Source organism: Rattus norvegicus, chromosome 19 (assembly GCF_036323735.1).
Source record: "Rattus norvegicus strain BN/NHsdMcwi chromosome 19, GRCr8, whole genome shotgun sequence".
NCBI lineage: Eukaryota > Metazoa > Chordata > Mammalia > Rodentia > Muridae > Rattus > Rattus norvegicus.
Genome location: NC_086037.1, coordinates 7,810,607 through 7,815,384, shown reverse-complemented (window position 1 = coordinate 7,815,384; position 4,778 = coordinate 7,810,607). Strand labels below are relative to the sequence as shown.

The window sequence follows — 4,778 nt, the reverse complement described above, 5'->3', positions numbered from 1 at the left end:
AAAAAGTATCCATAAAAAATGTTAACTTTTGTCCTCTGGACTTTTTTATGTTGACATTTGAAACAAAAATTACCGTACTACCTAATGAGTTTCCATTACTTACATGGAGAATAGCCTTAAGTGTAGAATGATAAAGAAGTAGTTCTATACTCAGCAGGCAAAATGATGACTTTAGCTGATTGAGATGATTTAGGAGTTTATTATATAATATCTAGAGAAACTAAGATGCTGTACAAAGGGCAAGACTTGAAATCACAGACTTCAAAAGTCATTGAAGCAATTAACGGGTTGGCAAAGAATTTTAAAACAGAAAACTAAGTGACTGGGATGGGGATGCTTCCAATGAAGCCAAAAATCAAGCGGAAGCTCTTAGCCATAAGTGACCACATGGAAAGCAAAGAGTTAAGATAATCCAATTAGAAAAGAGGTTAGCAAATGGAGGGAAATGTAAAACAAGACACAGTACAACCTTATGTGATTTCATAAGTTATTGAATCAAAACGGGTACAATGTAAATCAGTTACCACTAATCCAGTGAAGGGAGGTAGGACTATATAAATATGTGATAAAAATTATCTTTACGAAAAAGAAAATTGCTAGGCTGAGAAGTGATACATATAATTGTTGATAAATTGATCATTTACTATAAAGACTTAATTATCTTTGATTTTTATGAACCGAAGAACACAGTAGTAGATTTTGTGAAGTTAAAACTAATCAAATTGAAAAAAGAAATAAAAATAAATATGATTCTACTTGGAAACCTTGACATTTCTCTGTAAGTAGTTGATGAGTAGAAAAAAATCAATAAGCATAAAGTTTAATAGCATCATAGCATCTGGTCTATATTCACAGAGCTCTCTATTTAATAAGATTGAATATGTATTATCTTCCAGTTTCTACATCAGAAAAACCAATACTGACCATATGGTAAAAGAACAAGCTTGGTAACAGAATATTCTTCAAGAAATTAAAAAATGCTTGCAATCAAATAGAATAAAATTAATAACATCAAATACAATAAACTTGGAAATCACTTACAGAAATGTAACAGAAATCTTCAAACATTTGGAAAACAAACAACAGTCTTTGAATAGTTCGTGGTTCAAAGAGGAAGTCTCAGGGCAATATAACACCATCAAACTGAGTGAAAATAGAATACAATAAATCAATATTTATGGGATACAGCTAAAACATTGCTGTTGGGAAATTTTACCGTAATAAATAAATGCAAACAAACAAAGAGGTTTAAATGAATAATCAAAGCTCTGTCAGAGGAATGTAGGGAAAATTTCGCAAAGTTTGTTCCAGAAAATAGGAGACAAAAACTCTTCTCCATTCATCCCACTAAGTTAATATTACTCTGATTTTCTGATGTGTATACACATAACATACAAAACATATTAGGAAGAGGAAGAAAAAGACTAACCTGAAAACAATAGCAGAAAGTGTATAAATGTAGGAGTTTCTCTTGGGTTTCTCCAAAAAACAAAATTGAGAGAGACAGAGACAGAGACAGAGAGACAGACATAGGCAGAGACAGAGACACAGAGAGATAGACACACACAGAGAGAACTTACAATAGATAGTAATTCAAATCACTTTGAGCGTGATTTCATGCTATACCATCTGGAAGCTCGATAATTAGGAAAGTCAAAATAGTATAAATCAACCTGAGGCTGCAAATCAGAAGCCAAAATATCAGCGTCAGAGAATAGAAGAAAAGCAACTTTCTATCATCAAAAGGAAATGAATTCTTTCTTTTGCTCTTTTACTCCTGTTGAAACCTACAACAAGTTAGATAATGTTCACAAACACTGGAGATGACACTTCGTTTTCCTTAGTTCAGTAATTCTATGGCTAATGACTTCGGGAAATATTCTCACAGATACACATAAAATGTTTGTCTCACGGAGTGTCATCACTTAGCCCAAATACATATACCATGAGAGCTATAAATCAACTTATGAGTACACATATTTATTGTGTAAAATATTTCCAAAGATTAATAAACTAAATTTTAAATAAAAGAAGTACATAGCACTCATTTTGGCAGAACGTTTTCTAAAATTGATACAATATAGAGAAGATTAGCCTGGCCTTGAACAGGGATAACATACAAATTCATGACTTTTTACAGCTAAATAAATGGAACTGCAAAAGATCTTATTAAATGGGGTAACCCAGACCCAGAAAGACAAAGTTCACATACCCTCCCATCAGAGGCTCCTAGCATCCAATTTTCAAATTGAAGCACATATCTAGGAGTAACCATAGAAAATAAGAAAGTAAAAGCAGACAGATGCCAAGGTGGAGAGGCAAGAAAAAGCAACTGAGAAGAGAATAACAGGGCACAAGTGATTTGATTATTTCACATTAAAGTGGGAAAAGGGAGCTCTACATAGGGAGGGGAGATGGATATAAATAGAAGTGAAGATGGCAAAATAACCCTAAGAATGTCTGAAAAACTGGTAAGGAATTATATTATTAACTACCTAAAAATAACATCATACTAACATACACACAGAGAGAGAGAGAGAGAGAGAGAGAGACAGAGAGAGACAGAGAGAGACAGAGAGAGACAGAGAGAGACAGAGACAGAGACAGAGACAGAGAAACAGAGACATTGAGATACAGAGAGAGACACACACAGACAAACACATACAGAAACACACATACTTCATCTTGACTGACTATGCTCTCTCTAAAAGCCCAAGACTACCTAACAAAAATACCAGGCATGAGAAAATGAGAAACCCTCTTTTGAGTTGTTGGGTATGGTTGTCCAAAAGACCCCCAACACATTACTGTCTGTTCCTGTTACCCTTGGTTTCACTGACCCCACCCTCAGAAGTGGAAGGAATAGAGCCTAAGAGGCCCCTCAGCTAGAACTGACTTGAATGCCTCCTTCTGAGGTCTATGTTCATGGTAGATGGTTTCATGTAAGCTTCCAAAATAGGAGAACAACCAAGAGTGCTACTCATCTACGCAACTCTCATGCCACCATAACCGTACAACTCTCATGCCACCATAACCGTACAACTCTCATGCCACCATAACCCGAAAGGTCCAATAACAGCATAAATACATTGACAGTAATGAATAGCTCTCTAGTTAAACTTAAGACCCACTCAATGAAAGAAAAGTTAAGTATGGTGTTAGAAAACAAACTACCCATGACTGGTGAAGTCAAGGATCTTTGTGGAGACAGAACAACTACCACTTTCCTCTATCAGAATAACCGCTAATACAATCTAAATATTTGTGCTTATATCTATGGATAAGTGGAGTCCTAATCCCTCACTAGGGAAACTTCTCTTTGCAATATATGAAAATCAAAACAGAAAACTCCTTCAAGCTCTTCCAGTTCTTTCTCTGATTCCTTCAACGGGGGTCCCGTTCTCAGTTCAGTGGTTTGCTGCTGGCATTCGCCTCTGTATTTGCTGTATTCTGGCTGTGTCTCTCAGGAGCGATCTACATCCGGCTCCTGTCAGCCTGCACTTCTTAGCTTCATCCATCTTGTCTAATTGGGTGGCTGTATATGTATGGGCCACATGTGGGGCAGGCTCTGAATGGGTGTTCCTTCTGCCTCTGTTTTAATCTTTGCCTCTCTCTTCCCTGCCAAGGGTATTCTTTTTCCCCTTTTAGAGAAGGAGTGAAGCATTCACATTTTGATCATCCGTCTTGAGTTTCATTTGTTCTAGGAGCTAAAACATAGTGGATGGGTTCATACTACATGAGACGAAGCCTAATGTATACAAATATAGCAATAAAGAGTTTAAAACTCTTTCAAATAACAGGGATGTCACCTGATGTAAGTAATTTTGAATTTAATAACTTGAGAATGCTTAATAGTTTATTTCAATGAGTCACAAAATCCCAGCATTTCTATTCAGATGGACTAACACAACAGAATTCTTTATTTTTTTCCTTCCATTTTTGTTAAATTGCGTGTTTCCTATTTACATTTCAAATGTTATTTCCCGGTTTCCTGTCCATCAGACCCCTAACCTCTCCCCTTCCCCTTCGAAATGGATGTTCCCCTCCCCATCCTCCCCCCATTGCCACCCTCCCCCCAACAATCACGTTCACTGGGGGTTCAGTCTTAGCAGGACCCAGGGCTTCCCCTTCCACTGGTGCTCTTACTAGGATATTCATTGCTACCTATGAGGTCAGAGTCCAGGGTCAGTCCATGTATAGTCTTTAGGTAGTGGCTTAGTCCCTGGAAGCTCTGGTTGGTTGGCATTGTTGTACATATGGGGTCTCGAGCCCCTTCAAGCTCTTCCAGTTCTTTCTCTGATTCCTTCAACGGGGGTCCCGTTCTCAGTTCAGTGGTTTGCTGCTGGCATTCGCCTCTGTATTTGCTGTATTCTGGCTGTGTCTCTCAGGAGCGATCTACATCCGGCTCCTGTCGGCCTGCACTTCTTTGCTTCATCCATCTTATCTAGTTTTGGTGGCTATATATATGGGCCACATGTGGGGCAGGCTCTGAATGTCCATTTCTTCAGTCTCTGCTCTAAACTTTGCCTCCTATGGATATTTTTGTTCTCCTTTTAAAGAAGGAGTGAAGCATCCACATTTTGGACATTCTTCTTGAGTTTCACATGGTCTGTGCATCTTAGGTAATTCGAGCATTTTGGCTAATATCCACTTATCAATGAGTGCATACCATGTGTGTTTTTCTGTGATCGGGTTACCTCACTCAGGATGATATTTTCCAGTTCCATCCATTTGCCTATGAATTTCATGAAGTCAGTGTTTTTGATAGATGAGTAGTA

General features: G+C 37.6%; 1 non-coding gene across 1 annotated transcript; it reads left to right on the top strand.

Annotated features, from left to right (window-relative positions):
• Positions 1 to 2,040: 2,040 nt before the first annotated feature.
• On the top strand, positions 2,041 to 2,146 carry LOC120098670 (U6 spliceosomal RNA). Its single transcript, XR_005497096.1, has one exon. It is a non-coding gene; the product is annotated as a U6 spliceosomal RNA (small nuclear RNA).
• The last annotated feature ends 2,632 nt before the right edge of the window (positions 2,147 to 4,778 follow it).